The sequence below is a fragment of the Bombina bombina genome, chromosome 4, assembly GCF_027579735.1.
Source record: "Bombina bombina isolate aBomBom1 chromosome 4, aBomBom1.pri, whole genome shotgun sequence".
Taxonomy (NCBI): domain Eukaryota; kingdom Metazoa; phylum Chordata; class Amphibia; order Anura; family Bombinatoridae; genus Bombina; species Bombina bombina.
In genome coordinates, this window is record NC_069502.1 from 517,125,994 (window position 1) to 517,152,427 (window position 26,434).

The 26,434-nt window shown below is 35.9% G+C and overlaps 1 protein-coding gene across 1 annotated transcript in view; it reads right to left on the reverse strand.

The window, feature by feature from the left end:
* Nucleotides 1–22,507, reverse strand: part of ASRGL1 (asparaginase and isoaspartyl peptidase 1) — a 125,365-nt gene extending 102,858 nt beyond the window's left edge. The window contains exon 1 of the mRNA XM_053710431.1: nucleotides 22,370–22,507. The gene's annotated coding sequence lies outside the window, so the exon portion shown is untranslated. The remainder of the gene's footprint in view (nucleotides 1–22,369) is intronic.
* Between the last annotated feature and the right edge of the window lie 3,927 nt (nucleotides 22,508–26,434).

A 26,434-nucleotide genomic window follows, 5' to 3' on the forward strand; every position in this document is an offset into this window, starting at 1 on the left:
AACATTTAATAAATATTTTACAAAAAAAAGTTCTCAAATAATTTTTTAAGTCAGCAGTACTAGTGGGCGGGGCTAAGGTAACCGGCGGCCCACCGGGCAAATGCCCGGTATGCCCTATGGCCAGTCCGGGCCTGATATATGTGTTTATATATGCCTGTAAATACACACACACACACACACATATATATATATATATATATATATATATAAACATATACGTATTTAGACATGTATATGTACTGTATGTATCTCTATGTTAAAGCCCTTTGCGTGCCTTTTTTTCCCTAACACATGAGACCTCATGTGTTATTTTGAGTGTAGCTGCACTTTAAACAGTTAATCAGAGCTCTGAAGTTGCTCTATACCGATGCGTGTTAAATTTAATTGTCTCACAATCTGGTCAAAACCTTCATAATTCAGAGACCATTTTCCTGAAGAAGACTGGCAAGTGGGAAAGTCTGCCTCCCAATTGTTCACACCAAGAATGTGGATAGCAGAAATCATGCAATGATGAAGTTCTGCCTAACTAATGGTGCAGGACACTTTCCTTGTCGCTAAGGAACTGCAAGTTCCTCCTTTTTAATTAACATAGGCCACTGCTGCAATTGTCTGACTGGAATTGCAGAAAAGAGTCTGAGGCCAGTCCAGAGCTGGAAAGCTATGAAGATTGCACAGAGTTCCTGAATATTTATGAGTAACCTCATGAGAAGTGCAAACTCACTATGGTTTCTGAGACCCCCAGAGTGCACCCCAACAGGCTGGCATCTGTGGAAATTACTACTCACATTGGTCAAGGAATGGAGGCCCAGTGAACTATGATATAAATTCCTTATGATCCCCATTCCATTGATGCAGCATCTGCAATTGGGTGGCTGAGATGAAATCTTGCAAATGTAAATGCATCTGAGGCAGCCAACACAAAACCCACAACTTCCATGCAATGAACAATGGAAGGAAGAGGATTCAGCTGCAGAAGATCACAGGTATGTTGCAGCTTCAAATATTACATAGGAGATGTGTTAAGATTTCTTCTCTCGAGAAATTACTTTATGTTTGATGGAGTCCCCTATAATCAAATCTGTGGAACCGCCATGGGGGCTAAATTTGCCCCCGCATTCGCAAATTTATATGTATCATGATGGGAATTGATACATTTGTACAGTGTTCAGAATCCTTGGCTTGAAGACATATTGCTTTATGTCCGGTATATTGATGACTTGTTGGTCATCATAAAAAAACCTTTGAATGATTTACAATTTAACAAATTCATGGCATATATTAATGAAAATAAATTAAATTTACGATTCACTGGTCAGTATAGCAGAACGGAAGTCAGCTTTCTTGACCTCACTTTACAAATTTGCAATAGTGAAATAGTTACAAAGACATTCCGCAAACCTACGGCGGGTAACACGATACTACATGCCACCTCTCAACATCCTGGCCATGTAATTAAAGCTATACCTAGAAGACAATTTATTAGACTAAGAAGGAACACAAAATCTAATGTAGTGTATGATACTCAGTCTATAGAACTACAGCATAGGCTTATTAAGAGAGGATACAAAAAAGGTCCTTTAGAAAAATGCTGGAAGAGCATAAGGACATACATGAAAAAAATCAGCTGAAAGGGACATACCTCATGATACTTACAAAGATCCAGCCTTTAAAAATGTGGTGGTATTTACCACTGAATACTCACAGCAGTACAACTCTATTATTAAGATACTAAGGAAACATATGCATTTACTGTTGGGAGATGTTGGGAGATGATATTTTAAAACCATATGTGGAAAATGTAAAATTTGTTCCTAAAAAAGCAAGAACTCTTGTTCAGAGTGTAAATCAAAATTGGCTTTATAAGAGGGGTAATTTTAGAAGTGGGAAACGCAACTGCCATATGTGTACCAATGTATCATTGGGTGATGTGTTTATGAGTAGTTCAACAAAACAACAGTTTAAGATAGACTTCTATGCAAATTATAGTACCACATTTGTTATTTATCTTCTTATTTGCAATCTATGCCAATGTCAATATACAGGCCAAACGTCTAGAGAAGTAAGAAAAAGATTTGGGGAACACACTAGAGACGTCAAAAATTACAATAAGGATTCTGCAGTAGCGAACCATTTAATGGGTTTCATTTCACTAATAAAGCTAACATGACAATAAAAATTATTGATCAAGCTATCATTCCCATTAGAGGTGGCAACAGATTTAAAATCCTAGAGAAAAAGGAGCTATATTGGATTTTAAAATTAAAACTAGACTCTCCATGGGCATGAATAGGGAATGTGATATTAACTATTTTATTGATAATTAATTTCCATACATAGTAGGTAAAATGATCAAATATCAAATATTTATTGGTCCTAGTGCATTTAAATAATCGCACAACCTATTCTCCTTTTCTATGAGTATTGTACTATGACCCATAATGTTAACACATATTTATATATGTGTTCTTACCCTCATATTCATACATATTTTTGTAAAATTATCCCCTTAGGGTTTTTTAGGTGTATCCAATTCATATCTAATAAATATACATTTAGTATTTTTTTCTCTCATTTTTTCTCATTCTTAATGAGTTTTTTCAGTTCCGGATATCTCTTTTCCTTTTATATAATGTCATGTCTTGTGTATTTTAAACAATCAGTTCAGTACCTTTATAGCATAATTTGCTGGTTTTTCTAATTCTTGATATTTCAATATTTGTCAATTTCCATATAGTTTGTCTTTTAAATGGTTAATAGAAGATTTGTGTTGGTATCTGTTTTCCATTACACTTTCTTGCCCACTTTGTAGCATTATCCTGTTTATTTTTGTAACATTTGTTAAGATTGGCCATTTTTTTAGCCTATGATTAGCAGGATATGCCTATAAAAAGGGCTTACTAAGTGTAATGGGTATGTCTATGAATAAGCGCCACTAGAGGGCGCGAAATGCGCCAGACTCCGTGCCTGTAGTCTGTCTGCTCATTTTTTGGCTTGTTATAGCGCTTAGCATCTGCTGTTTTATATTTTTGTCTACTTAAAAAATCCTTTTTTGGTATTACCCCCCCCCCCCCCCCCCGCAGTGCCTGCACTTTGTTCTTAGTACCTTTACCCTCAGTGGCTTGATTCCACCACCGCTACAGTACTCTGTGGGAACAGGAAGCATTTGGACTATCTTTTTGAAGCAGCGGGTTCAGTCTACACTGATCTTTCATGAGCAAATGTATAATCACTTAACCGATTATGAACCCCAGAAAAGACACACAGGAATGAAGATTTAAGGAGCTCTTTGGAAGATTTATTTTCCAACCATAACGCTGAAGCAACTGAAGTACCATCTAAATGTGAGACACAGCTAGATGAAAAGAGGGTGCCTTAATCAGTAGGTCCTCCAAGTAAGGAATTACAGAGATTCCCTGAGCTCAAACTACAGAAAACAGAGCCCCAAACTGATAATGTTTGTCTAGAAAAGCAAATCTCAGAAATGTGACTTGAGATTAGAATAAAACCCCTGGTTTAATTTTAAAGTTTGAACTAAAACAATCTCTCCCATTAATTCCAGATCACTTAAAGTTAAACAAAAAAGTTTGGTCCTTTAAAGGAACTCAAGGCTGCCTTGAATGAAAGGAAAATTCGATATCCCTGGGAAATTATTTGCAATACCCAGGGATCCTGAACAGATCTTTCTCAAGCCTCCTGAAAGAGACACTTTCCACCTCTGAGGTGGCGTATTGCAATCCGCCCGATCATGTACAATCAGGCTGATTGACACCCCCTGCTAGCGTATGCTGTCGGCATTTATCAATGTGCGGCGGACATGGTTCGCTATAGCGGATTATTTCTGTCCGCACAATTATAAATGGACCCCTTAAAGTGCTTCCCACCAGCAACTGGTCTGGCATGGGAGCCACACCTTCATTTGGTCTTGGAGGCTGGTTTAGACTTCTTGGACTGTTTATTTTTGGACCAAGAAGAACTATACCTCTAGAAAGATTTGGAGTAGTCAGAACTCTGGGAAGAGATGGAAGCATAATGAGCCTTTTGAAAGGTTGTCCCACCAACAACAGCAGTACCAGCAGCTACACAGGCAACACTGACAGCAGGTCAAAACATAAAGACTGCAAGCTGAAAGTATCACCTATGAAAACCTTCAAGCTTTCTATGTAAAAGGATCCTTGAAAGAGGAACTATCCTCCAAAGGAATAGTGGTATGCCTGGCAAGAGTGGAAATAGCTGAAAAATAGCTGCACCCCCATTTAGGATAGGTTTCCTAAATCTCTGAATTAACAGAAGAAAGAAAAAACATACATTTAAACTTAGACGATGGAACAAAAGGAATAGCTGGCTTCTGCAGTTCAGAAACAGGAAAAGAGAAAGGAGCTGCCTTACAGAATGTATCACCTTAACTGGTTGCTTAAAGGAACACAAAAAATGTATTTCATTATTCAGATAGAGCATGCAATTTTAAGAAACGTTCTAATTTACTCCTATTATAATTTTTTCTTCATTCTCTTGCTATCTTTATATGAAAAAACAGGAATGTACGCACAGCAGCCGGCCTATTTTTGGTTCAGCACCTGGGTAGTGCTTGCTGATTGGTTGCTACATTTAGCCATCATTTACCATAACACAAAAAACAAAAATATTTTACAAAATAAGCATCTTTGTAAACTTTAATGAATTAAAGTTCCCCTGTTTTTAAGATTATTATTTGATACTGGCCTTTAATTCATTAAAGTTTGCATTCACTTTAAACATTAACAATAATAATAAGGTACAGGTAGAAAACCCTTTATACAAAATGCTTGGGACCGGAAAATGTTTGAATTTCTGAATATTTTCATCTGTAAAATGGGACAGTTGAGGGAGGGGATGGTACCAAATGTAAACAATATCTTATGCCATTTAGGCAATATATAAATGTGATAATACAGCTGATACAAAGTAGTACATTTTTAATCTTTTGTGACTTACAGATAGAGAAAAATAGTAATTTTTTAAAAGTTATTTAAAAAAAAACATTAATTAAACAGTTTAGGTTTTAGAATAAGTTTGGATTTTGGAATTCTGGATTTGGGGATATGTACCTTTACTGTCAAATAAGCACTGAAAAAAAACTGTGAAAAAGAGCAAACAATTTACATACCAAACAAAACAGCACATAAAGGGTTAAATACAATGTGTACCCCATATTTTAAACAATGCTCTGTTGATCAGAGTACCTTACCACCTCCAGCGGTTCTAAGACCCATCTTCACTCTTAGTTAACCCTTATCAAAAAAAGGAGGCTTGCATGAGAAAGCTGAAAGTCAGAATCTCTCCTAGCCAAAATATATAAATATAATGTATGCTTACCTGATCAATTTAATTTCTGTCATGGTGGTGAGAGTCCACGAGCCATTACTCCTGGGACATGCCACTCCATTAGGAGGAGGCCCCTCCCACCTTACTGGACACTAGACTGATGTATAGCCAAGCACAGAGAATAAGAAAGGTAGGAAAGAATAATATTAAAAAAGGAGCAGGCAAAAAAGTGGTGCATACTTGAACTGCTGCCAGAAAAAAATACAATCATAAATAATCAAAAATCTATCAAAAATTGAAAGGCAAAGCATAAATTATATTTCTTTCCAATGGCATGGAGAGTCCATTAATCCATTCTAATTACTAGTGGGAATTCAACTCCTGGCCACCAGGAGGAGGCAAAGAACACCCCAGCAAAAGCTTTAAGTATCTTCCCATAACTCTCCGTCATCTTTTGCCTTCCTGAAGGGAGGAGTGCAAAGTTAGTGCTCTGAAGAAAGAACTAGGTTCTTAAATGGGTAGTTTCCCTTTCAAGAAAGGACTGGGGCAATGCTGTATCCATGTAATCCTCTTGAGTAAGATTAATGGTAGCTGTTAGCTGCTGGCGGTCGCAGGGTAGTCCTTGTTATCCCTCTAGCAATCTATGCTAACTCCCACCAGGTAACCAGGGTTAGTTACTCTGTTCTACCTCTGCTTCAGGTGCCTGTCAAAAGTCTGAATGAAGCTGGCAGACCTGGATCTATGAGAAGAATAAGAGTCTTCTACCATGAGTCCCTGTATTCCTGCCCCCATGGCTTGATGTCTAATGTGGCATGGCTGAGGGTAAGGGACTTTTTCTTACTTTATTGCTGAGTATCCCCAGTTGGGGTGGGCAATAAGGAGATATTGTGGGCATTTAATAATCAGTGCTAATGTGTGCGGTTACGTCTCTTTTAGCTAAGTAGGATTAGAGACCACCGCACACCTATAAACCACTATATAGTTTAGGTCTGCGTCACATAATCCTCTCAGATTGGGATTTATATGTAACCTCTCTACCGATACCCTATCAGGGTTATTTTGCATAGATATACCCTGTCATATAGGGTTTTTATGCTTAACAGAAGGATCAGTCTTTTAACATTTCTATCTGATGCAGACTATGGATTTCGGGTTAACAGGGTTTTATTATATGGTCTGTTTCGCAGTTTTACACATATGGTGGTGTTTAGTGTTTATACTGGGATATTTAGGTAAGGGGCTTTTGATGTTTATCTCCCTGTAGTACTAAACCGCCGCTCCCGGACCCCGCTGCCACCTATATTAAACTTATTAACCCCTAATCTGCCCCCTACACCGTCGCCACCTATAATAAATTTATTAACCCCTATCCTGCCCCCCTACACCGCCACCACCTATAATAAAATTATTAACCCTTAAACCTAAGTCTAACACTAACCCTAACACTCCCCTAACTTAAATATTAATTAAATAAATCTAAATAAATATTACTCTTATTGAATTAGTTATTCCTATTTAAAACGAAATACTTACCTATAAAATAAACCCTAATATAGCTACAATATTACTAATAATTATATTGTAGCTATTTTAGGATTTATTTTTATTTTACAGGCAAATTTAAATTTATTTTAACTAGGTACAATAGCTATTAAATAGTTATTAACTATTTAATAGCTACCTAGATAAAATAAAGTCATATTTACCTGTAAAATAAAAACTAAGCTAAGTTACAATTACACCTAACACTACACTATCATTAAATAAATTATTCCTATTTAAAACTAAATACTTACCTGTAAAATAAACCCTAAGATAGCTACAATGTAATTAATAATTATATTGCAGCTATTTTAGGATTTATATTTATTTTACAGGCAACTTTGTATTTATTTTAACTAGGTACAATAGTTATTAAATAGTTATTAACTATTTAATAAACTACCTAGCTAAAAGAAATACAAAATTACCTGTAAAATAAATCCTAACCTAAGTTACAATTAAATCTAACACTACACTATCATTAAATAAATTAAATTAATTAACTACAAGTAGCTACAATTAAATACAATTAAATAAACTAACTAAAGTTAAAAAACAAACAAACACTAAATTACAGAAAATAAAAAAAGATTACAAGAATTTTAAACTAATTACACCTAATCTAAGCCCCCTAATAAAATAAAATAAAATAAAAAAATAATAACAGGCCATACCCTATACTACATTACAAAGTAACCAGCTCTTTTACCAGCCCTTAAAATGGCTTTTTGCGGGGCATGCCCCAAAGTAATCAGCTCTTTTGCATGTAAAAAAAAATACAACCCCCCCAACATTAAAACCCACCACCTACATACCCCTACTCTAACCCACCCAAACCCCCCTTAAATAAACCTAACACTACCCCCCCTGAAGATTTCCCTACCTTGAGTCGTGTTCACCCAGCCGAGCCGAAGTCATCATCCAAGGGGCGCTGAAGATGTCTTCCATCCGATAGAAGTCTTCACCCAAGGGGCGCTGAAGAGGTCTTCCATCTGATAGATGTTTTCATCCAGGCGGCGTCTTCAATCTTCATCCATCCGGAGCGGAGCCATCTTCAAAGCAGCCGACGCGGAGCCATCCTCTTCCTCCGACTCCTACTCGCCGAATGAATATTCCTTTAAGTGACGTCATCCAAGATGGCATCCCTTGAATTCCGATTGGCTGATAGGATTCTATCAGCCAATCGGAATTAAGGTAGGAAAAATCAGCCAATCACATTTTTCCTACCTTAATTCCGATTGGCTAATCGGCAGATCGAAGTCCGGCGGATCGAAGCTTACGTCACTAGATTCTACTTTTGCCGGTGTGTAGGGCTTGATAACTGCGGAATTCCAGCGTATTTGAGGTTGACGGCTTGATAACTAGAGGCCCTTATCTCCCAGAAGCGGTGGTGTTAAACTTTTCACGCCTCAGACTGGGGTTTTTGCAGTGCTTGTTTGGAACATCCACTGTGCTGCAGTAATAATATATTAATTATGACGCGCAGTTCGCTCGCTTGGAGATTATTCCTTGCAAGTCATAAGCCTGTCATGCAGCGTTACTCTCTACTACCTGAAATTGTTTGACCACAATCGCGGCAGTCAGACCACTTGGCACCAAATCTGTGGCCGGTTGGGCCTGTATCAACGCACCATGTGGTTGATCATGGGGTTCTTGTAACAGACTGCGGGATTGTGCGGCAGAGCTCAGATTAACATTTACATACTTTATCCCTATTTTTTTGCAGTAATAATATATACTGGATATTGTTATAAGCACTACGCCTGCTTATCTTATCTTTTGTCTGCGATGCATATTAGTCGTATGTTTTGGGGGATTATTAACATTTTCTAGTTTTATCCCTATCCTTCTACAGTAGAGGTATATACTTGATATTGTTATAAGCTTTGTGTCTGCTTATCTTATCTTTTGCTGATATGCATATTAAATGTATGTTTTAGGGATTATTAACAGTTCATGTTTTGTCCCTCTCCTACAATAGAAGCATTTTACTGAAATTGCTATAAGCATTATGTCTGCTTATCTTAAATTTTCTTCTACGGTACTTATTGATGTGTGTTTTTAGAGATTGTTAGCATTTACATGTTTTATCCCTATCTTTTATAGTAGAAGTATGTCATGACTTGGTTATATGCAGTATTTCTGCTTATCTAACCTTTCATCTTCTGTACATATTAAAAGGAATTTTAGCATTTAAATATGTTATCCCTCTCCGTATGAATAGAGGTATATCCGTGATATTGTTATAAGCTTTATTCCTGCTTATCTTATCTTTTTCTTCTGTACACTTTAATATGTGTCTTTGGAGATGTTAGCATTGACTTTCTATCCCTATCTTTTTTGCAGAAGAAGTTTATCCTGGATATTGTTGTTTATTTCAGATTTTTTTATTACTGCTGATTTCTTATTGCCGGGCAATATTACATATTTTTCCCCTATGGGTATAGTTTATATTTTAGCCAATAGTTCACGTTTCTCTGCTGATATTCTTTGCTGACATCAAGTAGTCAGCTTCCCAGTTTGAAACCAGCTGCTGCTACTTGCACCTTGAATGGGTGCTTGCAAGCTGTTTTACTATTTTGTTCTAGTTGCTGAGATTTACTTTCCTTCTTTGGGTCTACGTGGTAGCCCAGAGGTAATCCTCTGCAGCATTATCTATCACCCCTGAGTTCAATACCTTTTAAGGCATTTTCTGAGATGGAGAAATCAGGAGTATGTACTATTAAGTAATAGTAATTCTACATGATTTGTTGCAGGGCTATTTCCTATTTCGTTCTTCTTTTTGTCTTAGGCAACCGTTTCTTGCTCTGGCCTATCTGTTCCAAGGCAACATGCTTCTTGAGAACTTTCTGGAAGAGTGTTACTACAGATGCCAGCCTTCTGGCTGGGGAGCCAGTAGGGGTCCGTTAGGAGCTGAGGGAATCTGGACTTAGTCGGAGTCTGTCCTTCTGATACTTATATGGAGTTGAGAGCTATATTCCATGCATTGATAACCTGGTTCCATCTGAGTTCAGTCCGGTTTATTTTATTTCAATCGGACATCTTCTCCTTGGTTGCTTTTTTCCACCATCAGGAAGTTCCTTAGTGATGGAGGCGGTGACTCACATCCTTTGGTGGGCGGAGTCTCACAACTGCCACATTGCTGTTTTTCTCTTCCCAGGTGTGGACAACTGGGAAGCAGATCCCTGAGCAGGCAGTTGTTTCTCCCTAGGGTTCCAAGGGGCTTCTTGTCTAGTCTCCAAGCTTCCCAGATACGGATCTAGATCAAGATACCCACAAGCAGTTCTGGTAGACGCTCTAGCAGTTCTATGGGATTTCGGTCTGATTTTTCTTTTCCCTCCATTTTCCCTCCTTCCTCAGGTGATGCCCGTATCAGGAGCTGGCTTCGGTGATTCTTCACCCAAATCTAGATTTTCTGAAGCTGACTGCATGGCGATTGATTGCCTACTTTTGTCAATGCAAGGTTTTTCTGAAAAGGTTATTGACATCTTGATCCAGGCTTGCAAGCCGGTTCCTCTCAAAATTTTCCATAAGGTTTGGCGCACATTCCTTTACTGGTGTGAATCTCGGGGTTTTGTCTTTTTTCCAAGACTGTTTGGAGAAAGGTTTGTCTGTCAGTTTTCTCAAAGGTCAGATTTCTGTCTTTTTTCTGATTGATCAGTGATCAGATCTATTTCTGGAAGTCACCACAGATCCACAATCTGACTAAAAACTTCCAGATGAAGAGACCATTCTCCTGGATGAAGGGATCAGTAACTGAGAAAATCTGCTTCCCAATTGAGGACTTTTGGTTCCCAGATTGACGAAAGAAACAGAAATTATTAGAATTCCTGGTTTTACTCTTACCCTTAGACTTCTTATCCTGTGGAAGAAAAGCTCCCTTAACTCCAGTCACAGTATAAATAATAGCATCTAGACCAGGCCGAACAAAACTTTTCCCTGAAAAGCAAGGGATAAAAGCCTAGACTTAGGAACCATGTCAGCTGACCGTGATTTCAAACGTAAGGTGCTCCTGGTCAGAACTGCTAATGTGATATTCTTGGCATCGATCTTAATAATGTCACCAACAGCAGCACAAATTAAAGCATTAACTTTCTTTAGGAGTTTTAACTGATTAAAAAATTCTTCACCAGCAGACTCCTGAAAACTCTGAAAACTGCTCAGACAAACCTTCACACCAAAAAGTAGAGGCTACAGCAACACAAGAATACTAACTGCTGGTCTAAAAATAAGACATGCTTGCCTTTCTATAAAAAGACTTTCTATCCATAGGGCCTTTAAAGGAGGTACTATCCTCAAGAGGAATAGTAGTATGTTTAGTCAGAGTAGAAATAGCCCTATCCACTTTAGGGATTTTTGGGATAGTTTCCCAAAACTCTATATTAGAAGCAGATAAAGGAAATATCTTCTAAACTTTTAAACCAGGATTCAAGAGGATACCTGGCTTAAACAATTCTTTAGAAATTAATTCAAATATAGCATCTGGAACTGGAAGAACCTCCGGAGACTTAGAAGTAGGTTTAAAAATTAAACTTGTGCACGGCGGAAAAATTCGTTTTCAGTTCGTTTCAGATCGATTTGGATGTTTTTGAATTTCATTTTCGGATCAATTCGAATTCGGATACATTTGAATGTATTCGTTTCGGATTCATTCGGATTTGAATAAATTCGGATGTATTCGGTTCGGATTTGATTCGTTAATTCGGATGTTCTGTATGTGTTAGGTGGGATGTGCTGTGTATTAGACTAGTATTATGTACTGTAATATTAGGTGTAACCCATAGCAGAGCGATATAACCTAATATACTATACAATTAGTTTTGGTGCTACGGTAATTCGTAAATTCAAAACGATCCGAAGCTCCAAATTTGACAAATTCATACGAATTTTGATTCAGAACAAAACGAAACGCACATGTATATTAAAAATCAAATTGAATTGCTTAACACACTTAACCCCGGAAACATTTGTATCCTGACATAACACTTCTCTTAAAAGACAATGAAGATGTTCAAGTTTAAACAGAAAAGAGGATGACTCTGTTTCTTGATCAGAAATGGACTTCTGATCATCTAAACATACATCACCCTCAGAAAATAATTCAGAAAGCATCTGGTTCAGAAATATGTAACTTAACAGACTTAGATCTCTTTAAATATGATAAGCTACTGGAGGGATTATCAGTAACCAACCTTTCACGCTTACTTGGAGGATGCATAGCTGCTAACATTTCAGATAAAATAAAGTGTACAAAATAATTAAATCCTGGACCAAAATCTGAAGACCTCCCTTGTATTGAACACACCGAGGGAGGACAGCATTGATCTAATTAGAATGCATGCAATGATCCATACAAGATTTGCAAACCTTATCAGGGATCTTGCAAAAAACACACTTAATATTAGTAGGAAAGTGTTCAGTGGATCTAGCTTCTGAGAAACGAACATTCACAGTAGTGAGGACAGATTCAGTATGCTCATAATGAAGTAACAGGCCTATGTGGAATCAAATATAACTCAATGATTAATACATAATAATTATAAATAAGGAATAAAGGCAGGAAAAAAACATAGAATCTTACACCCTAAAAGAAGCTCTTGGCAGAGTTGTAAATCATATACAAATAGATAAAAAGAACTAAATTGTTCCAGATATAGCCTCCCTTACTGGTTACACTCCTCATATGACAATGTGTGTTTGTAGGATTTGAAGGGGGTGCCTACGGCTATCTAGTGTTCCTTAATGTATTGTCTAATAGTTGTCCTTAATAAGTATATCACATATATAACACTTGTAAAAAAAGTAGTAAGAAGTTTTAAGTGTATAAAAAATATATTTATTAATAACACCGATCCTCTACTTCCAGTATTAAATGTAAAAAATAAAGACACCGGTGTCTAATAACTTTATGTCTAATAGAGCGCTTTAAAAATTCTTACCTAATAGGGTGCTTTAAAAAATTCTAGAGATTTTAAAGATATAAAACAATGTGTGAAGTATAAAGTTCAAGTCGCTGGCCAGCTTATAATTATTTGTTGAGTCAAAGAGATAAAGAATTCTTGATCTCAATGATGTTATAAAACTGATGGATAATACCTTAAAGAATCGTTTAAAGTCAATCTCAGTCTGTTCTCTGTTACAGACTTTGCAGTATTCTTCTTCTTTGTTGCAGTCTTTACGTCACATGGGCAATTGTATCTAATCCTCGACTTGTATTTTACTCTTAAAATATCATTTTTACTCCAACATTTTACTCCCGTTCAGAAAGAAGGTTGATTTCGGCTTTAAAAGTGACGAAAAGAAAATTTTTTAAATTTTTGAACAACAGTGAAAGGGTTAATTGACAAGCCCTTAAATATAAAGCACAGCTGAGCATTGATTATGTTAACAAAGGCTCTGATAGAAGCTGAAACATGTAGAGAATCAAAAAGCTTCAGCTAAGGACATCAAGTTTCTACTCCTAGAACTGCTAAAGTGAAATTATTGTGCCGGTTTCCCTTTATGAGAGAGCGGCTGATATTTCAAGATAGCGATAGGAGAGAAGGAACCTCCCAGGACAGCTTTAGTACACCCCATGCCTATTTGCTCAATTTAAGAGGTGGAAGGTATGTTTACTATGCGATAGGAGTTGAAGACAACTATTCAGTTTTACAGAATATGTTTTAAATAGTGCGCGCACTTGAAAGACTTTTACAATTCGAGGATTGGATACAATTGCCCATGTGACGTAAAGGCTGCAACAAAGAAGAAGAATACTGCAAGGTCTGTAACGGACAGAGAGCAGACTGAGATTGACTTTCAAAGATACTTTAAGGTATTATCCATCAGTTTTATAACATCATTGAAACCAAGAATTCTTTATCTCATCGACTCAACAAATAATTATAAGCTGGCCAGCTTCTTGAACTTTATATATTTTATACCTCACACATTGTTTTATATCTATAAAATCTCTAGAATTTTTTAAAGCGCCCTATTAGGTAAGAATTTTTTAAAGCGCTCTATTAGACAATAAGTTATTAGACACCGGTGTCTTTATTTTTTACATTTAATACTGGAAGTAGAGGATCGTTGTTAATACAAAATATATTTTTTATACACTTAAAACTTCTTCCTACTTTTTATACAAGTCTTATATATGTGATATACTTATTAAGGACAACTATTGGACAATACATTAATGAACACTTGTGATTTGTGTTATCCAGATAGCCGTAGGCATCCCCTTCAAATCCTACAAACAGAGTTGTAAATCTTACCCGTTCCAAAAAGCATCCATTCAGCAATGCTAAAGAAACAATGAGCAGTAACCCGACACAGCGTAGAGGGGTAAAACTAAAGACAAGCACCAGGATTGAAAAAAACAACAACTGACACTAAAAACCTGACACACTCACGTCAGCAGCTTACTAAGGAAACTAGATGCAATGCCTACAATAACAAACCCCATACTTACCTAACAGGCACCCACACTACTGGCTTTACCACTTGCAGGAAAATACTGCTTCCAGTAGACAACAAATCCAGTGCAGTAGATGATCTATGTATATGGAATATAACTACGATCCAATAGGAGGAGGCTAGGTGCCGGTCCCCATGACACCTGTGGCCGTATTGTGACTAACTTTCACTGGCTGTAAGTGTGCCACTACCCCATATTCCAAAAGCTTCCCTCTGTCAAACAGTAGCAGTCTCTGAGGGTACACTGGGCCTCAAATCGGTCTTAGGAAATCTCTCACTGTAGAATATCTGGAGCACCTTCATTCTTCCCCTTCCTCCTGCTAAGGCAAAGATAAGACTAGTTTCTATTAAGGTGGGAGGGGTTTTTAAAGGCTCTTTGAGTTTTGGAAATATTTGCCTTGTCCTAGTGGACAAAAAGAATGCTAGTGGACAAAAAGAATGAACCACAATTTCCCGATTAATAATATCTGTAGATACTACCTTAGAAAGAAAGAAATAGCTTGTGTGAAGCACAGTGGCAGACATAATAAACAGAGGGCCCTGGTGCATGTATTTTTTCTGGGTCTCCTAATTAAAATAATTATTCCAATCTACTGATGTTAAACTATATTCCTTACCTTATACTAGACAGTAACATCCCCCCAAAAAAGATGGTGATATGTGTATTTGGATCCTTCCTGAGTATCCGAATGTGGAAGTAAGAAGTGGCTTGTTCCCTTCGGATATTTTCATAGCCGGATGGATTCCTGTAATATATCCCCATTCTAAGATCTAAGATGTTTAAATCCAGATCTTAGAGTGGGAATCTTTTACAGGAATCAATCTGGCTACAAAAATATCTGAACGGAACAAGCGGCTTCTTCCTTCTGCATTCGTATCCTCATGAAGGATCCGCACATACCTATTGTGTATATAGCCACCAACTGATTTGTAAACAGTGAAAAACAAAATTGTGTGTTGTGATGCTTATGTGGACAGTGAGGTGGTCTGGTTTATGTGCTAAACAAATGAATATCAATTTTGTAAACTGACTTTACTGCATACTCTCCACTTCTCTGCTATCATTTCAAATATGATAGTGTTCATAAAGAGGGTTGGAAGTAAACACACAAGCACACAAAAAATACAAACATATACACTATTGTAGTCCACATGAAGGACCCTGGAAGACAGTAATACACAAACACACATGTATAAAACATGCACACACATAAATAAATACACAAGCAAATGTAAATACACACATAGATAAAAACACAAATACAAAAATACATACACAGACAGAATACAAATACACACATACATACATATATACACACATACCTAAATATATATACACACACACAGAGAGATATAAGTACACATTCAAATAAATACATACATACAAACATGCATACATAAACAAGGAAATAAATACAATTTACATATAGCTCCTGATCTAGTTTCTTTTAGCCCATAAAAGCTGATTTTAGATGAGTAAGCTTAATTTCAGTATTTATAATTAAACAACTAAAAATCTATGCGCTGGTGGTAGATAATACTTCACATAAAAATCAGATACCCCAAGTCATCTGAATAAATAGTTTTAGTAGCAGTTATGATTGTCTTATATGTGTGCGCCTGTGTGCAAACACTGGCTTAATATCTACCAAATGACAATGGTCTTAGTAGTATTTGTATTTCTATGTCTATGTTTATATAAATAAATGTATAGAAAAAAACGTTTTTTAGTTTTTAAAGAATTTTCATAGAATAATATCTTAAAATTATTAAGTTCTAATTCAAAAATAAAAATAAAAAATAATAATAAAAAAATATACAAAGATTATTGGTTAAAAATAATATTCTTTTATTAGAATCAATATAAAACAGTCAGTCGAAATTGCTTAATCTTAAAGTAGTTATGTGAGAAAGTTGGTACCAACCAATTGTATTGAGGTGTAGCTACAATTAGTATATGATATATGTGTGTAAAATTAGCAAGTCCAGTTTATACCTTGGCAGGTATTTAAAAATACTTTTTGTAAAAGATTTGGCTTTTCGCTCATAAAATGCACCAAAGGTAGAAAATAAGGTATAATTGGTAGAAATACAGTTGTTTAGAGATCGTTGTTGAAGACAGCTATTGACACCTGGTTCAACAATAGGTGTTTATTTTCAGCCTTTTTGAAATAAGCCTTTTTGTGATATGACCAAAAGATTTAGGCTAGGTGTTTGAGCCATTTTCTGTATGTCACAGTAATTATATCACAATAGTTATTGAACACTTAGTTTGTCTTTTGCGATATTATTAATCAACAGACTTTGAATAAGGTACCTTATTTGCAGTTCCAAGTCATATAAGAAGGTTCTTGCGTGTCCAAATGAGGTATAGATGAGAAACTTTCTTTGTCCTTTCAAAGTTTCTAGGAGCGCTTGTTGCAGCGTGTATGTCTCCTGTGAAAGTTGCCTCTGTCACTTCCGTGTCCGGTCTTGACACGCCCACCAAATGCGAGATTGACAGATAGGTAAAGAGCAAGGTTTCTCCAGTGCAGTGTAAGCAGTCTGTATCCAAGGTGATCAGTAAGCAGTCTGTATCCAAAGCAACGCGTTTCAGCTCCAAAGAGCCTTTCTCAAGCTTCTGTCAGACCTGCTTAGAATCCTATCTTTTATACCTTTGTTCCTGATTGAGTAAATTGTTTAATTGTTTTATTGAAGCATTGTCAAAGCCAATATCATTTCTGTGTGTGGTTTTCAATATGCTTAAAAGCCGCTATAGAGTATTCATGTATTCTTATTAGAAAAAAAATATAATAAAATAAATAAACAACTAAATAAATAATTTTAGTAAAAAACTGGAATAGTTCTCTTTTTTCCTTTGTTGAAAAGATATTTTTTATATTTATATTGGTACTATACTGTGTGTGGTTTCAATATGTTTAAAAGCCGCTTTAGATTAAGTAAATAATTATAGTGAAAACTGGAATAGAATCGGTTGGCTTAGTTCTCTTTTTTTCCTTTGTTGAAAAAATATTTTTACATTTTTATATTTCTATTGGTTCTTTCCAATGTATTTCAAAGTTATTACTGTACATTAAAAAGACTGTACATATCTATATATGACCTGCATCATATGAAAAATAAAACTTAAAATTTTTTGTTAAGATAGAAAAATTATCAGATTTATTTATATACTTTAAAAACGTTTTTTTCTTTGGTAATAAAGGACTAAATAATATATACATATATATAAAGCTGGACATTCTAAGTGTTATAGAACAAACCAATGTGTAATAGATGGGTGAAACAGTCTCAATCTAGAGATTGTAGGTATTTATGATTTCTTGTAGTATTGTGTTATGATCTATGTGAAAAAACTTCTCAGTTCAATTTCTAAATTCAGACCTTGTGGGTGAAGAGTGTCTAAATTGTAAATCCATTTGCTTTCTAGCTGCAATAATCTTTTTTGATTATCTCCCCCTCTCTTTTGTTTTTGTAATTTGGCTATGCCCATATAGTTAAAAAATTTTAGATTACCATTATTACAGGCTTTAAAATGCTTAGGGACGGGTAGGTCCTTATTTCTATCCTCATCCATATTTTCGATGGATAAAATATGCTCTCGTATTCTTTCACGTAGGGGGCGTTCTGATTCGCCTACGTATTGCATTCCACATTTACACTGAATCATGTAGACAATATTTTTATCTGTGCATCTTATACATTCTTGGATTTTAAATTCCCTTTTATTAATATGTGATGTGACTGTTTTACTTTTCTTGGAGTGTCTGCAAGATTTGCATATAAAACATGGGAAAAAACCTTTTAGGTCCTGTCCTGTTAAATCTTTGTCTATTTTTTTATGCTGTTTAATTTGGGTTGGGGCAAGTATGTTTTTTAAATTATTAGCTTTTCTGTATATGAACCTCGGTTTTTTAGTGATAAAGGGGCCAATAATTTTATCTTGATGTAGTATGTGCCAATGTTTCTTTAGTATTTTTTCTGTTATTTTATAGTTTGCATTGAAATCACTTATGAATGGGATATTTAGTTTATTATGTTCTTGGTGGGTGTTGTCACTAAATTTTTTATTATTTTTGTTTAATATGGTATTTCTTTCCATTTTTCCTACTCCTTGTCTAATATTCTCTACAAATTCTTCCCTATAGCCTCTTTCTATAAACTTTGCCTTAAGTGCTTTTGATTGATTATCATAATCCTCAGGTTTGTTACAATTTTTCATTACCCTCAGCATTTGTCCTTTCGGTATATTGTTCTTCCAGGCTTGATGATGGCAGCTACTTGAATGGATAAAATTGTTACTATCTACCGGTTTAAAGTAGGTTCTTGTATTGATAGTATTGTTTTCAATATAGATTTCTAAATCTAGGAAGTTCAAATTTGTGTTGCTTATTTCTTTGGTGAAGCGTATATTATAATTGTTATTATTCATTTCGTTAAAAATTATTTCAAATTTGTGGAACTGCAATGGGGACTAGGTTTGCACCCAGCTATGCAAATCTTTTTATGGGAATTTGGGAAAAACAATTCCTTGACACTCGCGAGCTGGGTGCAAACCTAGTCCTATATAAAAGATATATAGACGATGTAATAATTATTTGGAGAGGGACCCCTGAGAATTTTGAAATAATTTTTAACGAAATGAATAATAACAATTATAATATACGCTTCACCAAAGAAATAAGCAACACAAATTTGAACTTCCTAGATTTAGAAATCTATATTGAAAACAATACTATCAATACAAGAACCTACTTTAAACCGGTAGATAGTAACAATTTTATCCATTCAAGTAGCTGCCATCATCAAGCCTGGAAGAACAATATACCAAAAGGACAAATGCTGAGGGTAATGAAAAATTGTAACAAACCTGAGGATTATGATAATCAATCAAAAGCACTTAAGGCAAAGTTTATAGAAAGAGGCTATAGGGAAGAATTTGTAGAGAATATTAGACAAGGAGTAGGAAAAATGGAAAGAAATACCATATTAAACAAAAATAATAAAAAATTTAGTGACAACACCCACCAAGAACATAATAAACTAAATATCCCATTCATAAGTGATTTCAATGCAAACTATAAAATAACAGAAAAAATACTAAAGAAACATTGGCACATACTACATCAAGATAAAATTATTGGCCCCTTTATCACTAAAAAACCGAGGTTCATATACAGAAAAGCTAATAATTTAAAAAACATACTTGCCCCAACCCAAATTAAACAGCATAAAAAAATAGACAAAGATTTAACAGGACAGGACCTAAAAGGTTTTTTCCCATGTTTTATATGCAAATCTTGCAGACACTCCAAGAAAAGTAAAACAGTCACATCACATATTAATAAAAGGGAATTTAAAATCCAAGAATGTATAAGATGCACAGATAAAAATATTGTCTACATGATTCAGTGTAAATGTGGAATGCAATACGTAGGCGAATCAGAACGCCCCCTACGTGAAAGAATACGAGAGCATATTTTATCCATCGAAAATATGGATGAGGATAGAAATAAGGACCTACCCGTCCCTAAGCATTTTAAAGCCTGTAATAATGGTAATCTAAAATTTTTTAACTATATGGGCATAGCCAAATTACAAAAACAAAAGAGAGGGGGAGATAATCAAAAAAGATTATTGCAGCTAGAAAGCAAATGGATTTACAATTTAGACACTCTTCACCCACAAGGTCTGAATTTAGAAATTGAACTGAGAAGTTTTTTCACATAGATCATAACACAATACTACAAGAAATCATAAATACCTACAATCTCTAGATTGAGACTGTTTCACCCATCTATTACACATTGGTTTGTTCTATAACACTTAGAATGTCCAGCTTTATATATATGTATATATTATTTAGTCCTTTATTACCAAAGAAAAAAACGTTTTTAAAGTATATAAATAAATCTGATAATTTTTCTATCTTAACAAAAAATTTTAAGTTTTATTTTTCATATGATGCAGGTCATATATAGATATGTACAGTCTTTTTAATGTACAGTAATAACTTTGAAATACATTGGAAAGAACCAATAGAAATATAAAAATGTAAAAATATTTTTTCAACAAAGGAAAAAAAGAGAACTAAGCCAACCGATTCTATTCCAGTTTTCACTATAATTATTTACTTAATCTAAAGTGGCTTTTAAACATATTGAAACCACACACAGTATAGTACCAATATAAATATAAAAAATATCTTTTCAACAAAGGAAAAAAGAGAACTATTCCAGTTTTTTACTAAAATTATTTATTTAGTTGTTTATTTATTTTATTATATTTTTTTTCTAATAAGAATACATGAATACTCTATAGCGGCTTTTAAGCATATTGAAAACCACACACAGAAATTATATTGGCTTTGACAATGCTTCAATAAAACAATTAAACAATTTACTCAATCAGGAACAAAGGTATAAAAGATAGGATTCTAAGCAGGTCTGACAGAAGCTTGAGAAAGGCTCTTTGGAGCTGAAACGCGTTGCTTTGGATACAGACTGCTTACTGATCACCTTGGATACAGACTGCTTACACTGCACTGGAGAAACCTTGCTCTTTACCTATCTGTCAATCTCGCATTTGGTGGGCGTGTCAAGACCGGACACGGAAGTGACAGAGGCAACTTTCACAGGAGACATACACGCTGCAACAAGCGCTCCTAGAAACTTTGAAAGGACAAAGAAAGTTTCTCATCTATACCTCATTTGGACACGCAAGAACCTTCTTATATGACTTGGAACTGCAAATAAGGTACCTTATTCAAAGTCTGTTGATTAATAATATCGCAAAAGACAAACTAAGTGTTCAATAACTATTGTGATATAATTACTGTGACATACAGAAAACGGCTCAAACACCTAGCCTAAATCTTTTGGTCATATCACAAAAAGGCTTATTTCAAAAAGGCTGAAAATAAACACCTATTGTTGAACCAGGTGTCAATAGTTGTCTTCAACAACGATCTCTAAACAACTGTATTTCTACCAATTATACCTTATTTTCTACCTTTGGTGCATTTTATGAGCGAAAAGCCAAATCTTTTACAAAAAGTATTTTTAAATACCTGCCAAGGTATAAACTGGACTTGCTAATTTTACACACATATATCATATACTAATTGTAGCTACACCTCAATACAATTGGTTGGTACCAACTTTCTCACATAACCACTTTAAGATTAAGCAATTTCGACTGACTGTTTTATATTGATTCTAATAAAAGAATATTATTTTTAACCAATAATCTTTGTATATTTTTTTATTATTATTTTTTATTTTTATTTTTGAATTAGAACTTAATAATTTTAAGATATTATTCTATGAAAATTCTTTAAAAACTAAAAAACGTTTTTTTCTATACATTTATTTATATAAACATAGACATAGAAATACAAATACTACTAAGACCATTGTCATTTGGTAGATATTAAGCCAGTGTTTGCACACAGGCGCACACATATAAGACAATCATAACTGCTACTAAAGCTTAATTTCAGTGCAAAGGTTGTCTCTGCAGTTCTACAGCATGGCAGACCACAAAAACATTTGAATGAATTTAATTAGGGGCAAAAACTAGTGAAAGAAAAAATATATATTATTTCCATGAGATGTTTATTTGTGCAAATTATATTTAAAGGGACATGAAACCCGTTTTTTTTCTTTCATGATTTAGAAAGAGCATGCAATTTTAAACAGCTTTCTAATTTACTTCTATTATCTAATTTGCATCATTCTCTTGTTATTACTTGCTGAAAAGCATATCTAGATAGGCTCAGGAGCTGCTGATTGGTGGCTGCACATAGATGCCTCGTGTGATTGGCTCACTCATGTGCATTGCTATTTCTTCAACAAAGAATATCTAAAGAATTAAGCAAATTAGATAATAGAAGTAATTTGGAATGTTGTTTCAAATTGTATTCTCCATCTAAATCATAAAAGAAAAAGTTTGGGTTTAGTGTCCCTTTAATCACAGACTAGGCATGAAGAGTTTACAATGAAGAATAAAAACTTTCTGATTTCTGTGCAGCTACAGTTTGTAAATTAAATTAATAGTTTATTACTTATCTCTTCTTGAGCTGTGTTTCCTTCCTGCAGCTACACTGCCTGTGAGCAAGTTGTGTGTCTACAGGGCAAACTCAGTGCAGTGTGAGAGCTCCGGGCTAAATGTTGACAATTGGAAGATGCAGCTGTCAGTTAGCACATAAACCCTGTTAGAGCACTGAGGCAGAGGCACGCCCATTCCATGACATCATGGTTGTCATGGTTACTTTGCATTGCAGTGTGAGAGCTCCGGGCTACATTTTGACAGACAATTGGAAGATGCAGCTGTCAGTTAGCACAGAAACCCTGTTAAAACGCTGAGTCAGGAGCACGCCCAATCCATGACATCTTCCTGGTTTTGGAAGGTACATTTTGAAAGCTTGCTTGTTCACAGTCACTGCTCACTGACTTGATCTCTTCTGTACTGTGTGCTGCGTTATATTAACCCCTTAATGACCACAGCACTTTTCCATTTTTTGTCCGTTTGGGACCAAGGCTATTTTTACATTTCTGCGGTGTTTGTGTTTAGCTGTAATTTTCCTCTTACTCATTTACTGTAGCCACACCTATTATATACCGTTTTTCTCGCCATTAAATGGACTTTCTAAAGATACCATTATTTTCCTCATATTTTATAATTTACTATAAAAAAAATTATAAAATATGAGGAAAAAATTGAAAAAAACTACGCTTTTTCTAACTTTGACCCCCAAAATCTGTTACACATCTACAACCACCAAAAAACACCCGTGCTAAATAGTTTCTAAATTTTGTCCTGAGTTTAGAAATACCCAATGTTTACATGTTCTTTGCTTTTTTTGTAAGTTATAGGGCCATAAATACAAGTAGCACTTTGCTATTTCCAAACCATTATTTTTCAAAATTAGCGCTAGTTACATTGGGACACTAATATCTTTCAGGAATCTCTGAATATCCATTGACATGTTTATATATTTTTTTTTTAGAAGACATCCCAAAGTATTGATCTAGGCCCATTTTGGTATATTTCATGCCACCATTTCACCGCCAAATGCGATTAAATACAAAAAATGTTCACTTTTTCACTAATTTTTTCACAAACTTTTGGTTTCTCACTGAAATTATTTACAAACAGCTTGTGCAATTATGGCTTAAATTATTTTAAATTAATCTCTGGGATCCCCTTTGTTCAGAAATAGCAGACATATATGGCTTTGGCGTTGCTTTTTGGTAATTAGAAGGCTGCTAAATGCCACTGCGCACTACACGTGTATTATGCCCAGCAGTGAAGGGGTTAATTAGGGAGCATGTAGGGAGCTTTTAGGGGCAATTTTAGCTTTAGTATAGTGTAGTAGACAACCCCAAGTATTGATCTAGGCCCATTTTGGTATATTTCATGCCACCATTTCACCGCCAAATGCGATCAAATAAAAAAAAAACGTTACATTTTTCACAATTTTAGGTTTCTCACTGAAATCATTTACAAACAGCTTGTTCAATTATGGCACAAATGGTTGTAAATGCTTCTCTGGGATCCCCTTTATTCAGAAATAGCAGACATATATGGCTTTGGCGTTGCTTTGTGGTAATCAGAAGGCCGCCAAATGCCGCTGCGCATCACACGTGTATTATGGCTAGCAGTGATGGGGTTAATTATGTAGCTTGTAGGGAGCTTGCAGGGTTAATTTTAGCTTTAGTTTAGAGCTCAGCCTCCCACCTAAAACATCAGACCCCCTGATCCCTCCCAAACAGCTCTCTTCCCTCCCCCACCCCACAATTGTCCCCGCCATCTTAAGTACTGGCAGAAACTCTGCCAGTACTAAAATAAAAGCTATATTGGGGCTTTTTTTGTGTGTTTTTTTGGCATATTTACATATGCTGCTGTGTAGGATCCCCCCTTAGCCCCCAACCTCACTGATCCCCCACCAAACAGCTTTCTAACCCACCCCCTCTGCCTTAATGGGCGCCATCTTGGGTACTGGCAGCTGTCTGCCAGTACCCAGTTTAGTAACAAAAGTATGTTTATTCGTTTTTTCATAGCCCTTTTCTGTAGTGTAGCTCCCCCCCCCAGACCAACCCCCCACCCCTTCCAGAACCCTTAGATCATAATTTATTTAGTTAAATGTTTTTTTTTTTTACTATTCTTAACTTAACTTTTGCTGCAGTGTAGCGGTTCCCTCCCGCTCCCACCCCGTGCACGCGCCCGCCCGCCGCCCCCTGTGCACGCGCGCGCTCCCGTGCGCGCCCCCGCCTGTCCCGCCCCCGATCCCGCCCCCCCTCCCCTTCATCCGGCACACCGATGGCCGCCCACCCGCCTCCCAGACTTGCTCCCACCCATCAACGATACCGGCCACCGATGTCCGGTGCAGAGAGGGCCACAGAGTGTCTCTCTCTGCATCGGATGGCCAAGGGGGGTTATTGCAGGATGCCTCCATATCGAGGCATCACTGCAATAACCGGAAAGCAGCTGGAAGCGAGCAGGATCGCTTCCAGCTGCTTTCCAGACCAAGGACGTACGCCACACGTCCTCGGTCATTAACTGACTTTTTTTTGAGGACGTGTGGCGTACGTCCTTGGTCGTTAAGGGGTTAAAGCAGCATAATGTTGCAGCTGAGTGTTTTAGGCAGCACACTGCAGGAGATGAGATTAAGTCAGCAGAAAATACAGGAAATATGTACACAAAATATTAAAAAAATCACAATTTTCACAACAAAATTACTTTTTCAGGCAAAAGTCAGTATTTAGGGGTAGATTTATTAAAGCAATTTGCCTTTAATTGCGTGCAAAATTACGTAGACGCATATTTATGAAAGTACTCTGCACCTATAATTGCGCAAATCTAAAAGAAAGTCATTCGCACTTCGCCTGCATTCGCCCTAGGCGCACGGGCACGCTCCTGACAGCGCTAATACAGATTGGTTACAGACTTAATTTTAGAGGCAGACATATAAATATGACTAGTTTTGTATTCATCATTGCTTTGTGCTAATAGTGAACTGTAGTTTCTCCTACAATTAGGTCTTATCTATTTCGCCTTATATACATAGGTGAATCTCAGTACAAATGACATTTGCACACAGCTGAAGATGGAGTACTTTTTGATTTTAGCTAATTTATCCATTGTTCGCCGCCTGGAGGAGACTGAGTTGGCAACAAATATGCGCTTAGAAAGGCGCACACGGGTGTTGAGAGTTTTCTTGCCCCGTTGCGGTCTTCATGCTCTGACTGATTATGAAATAATGAATAATGAAATAAAAAACGTTTCAGGCTCAACAGATCAACTATTTTGGATTTATATGGACTAATATGCCATGAACTAGAACCAAGCACAAGAAGGACAAGATCGACACCAGGAATAGTGAAATTATTGGCTGTGCTACATTTCTTGGCTACAGGATCTTTTCAATCGGTGTCCAGTGTGATTGTAGGAATGAGTCAGCCATCATTTTCAAGGCATATGGGTGTTGTGTTAAAGGCAGTTTTAAAACATCTTAACAAATATGTATGTGTTCCAAAGACTGCAGAACAATGGCACAGGCACAAAAATTGGATTTTATAATGTTGCTGGGATTCCCAAATGTGCTAGGTGCTATAGACTGCACTCACATTCTATTGGTACCACCTTCATAAGTTGAGGAACAGTACAGAAACAGAAAGAGTTTTCACCTTCAATGTCCAAGCGGTCTGCGATGCAAAGCTTCAGATTTGGGAAGTGAGGTCTGGGTTTCCTGGTTCATGCCAAGACTACCACATACTAAAACAACCGCAATTGTATACATCTTTCCAACGTGGTGAAATACCCCATGGATGGCTATTAGGTAAGTGTGATGCATATCAATATACGTGTGTGTATATTCATAGATACATTTTAAAAAATTATATAGCTAGATATAAAGGTAATATTCAAAATTGTAAGCAATCAGTGTATATGTGTTTATAGAAATATTAATTCAATGAAATATCAATTCCTAATATGTCCCTTTTTTGTAATAGATGATAGTGGCTATCCTTGTCGACTATGGCTTTTAACACCATTACCACATCCTTACAGCAATTTTGAAATTTGTTTTAACAAAGCACATTGAAGCACAAGGAGTGCAGTTGAG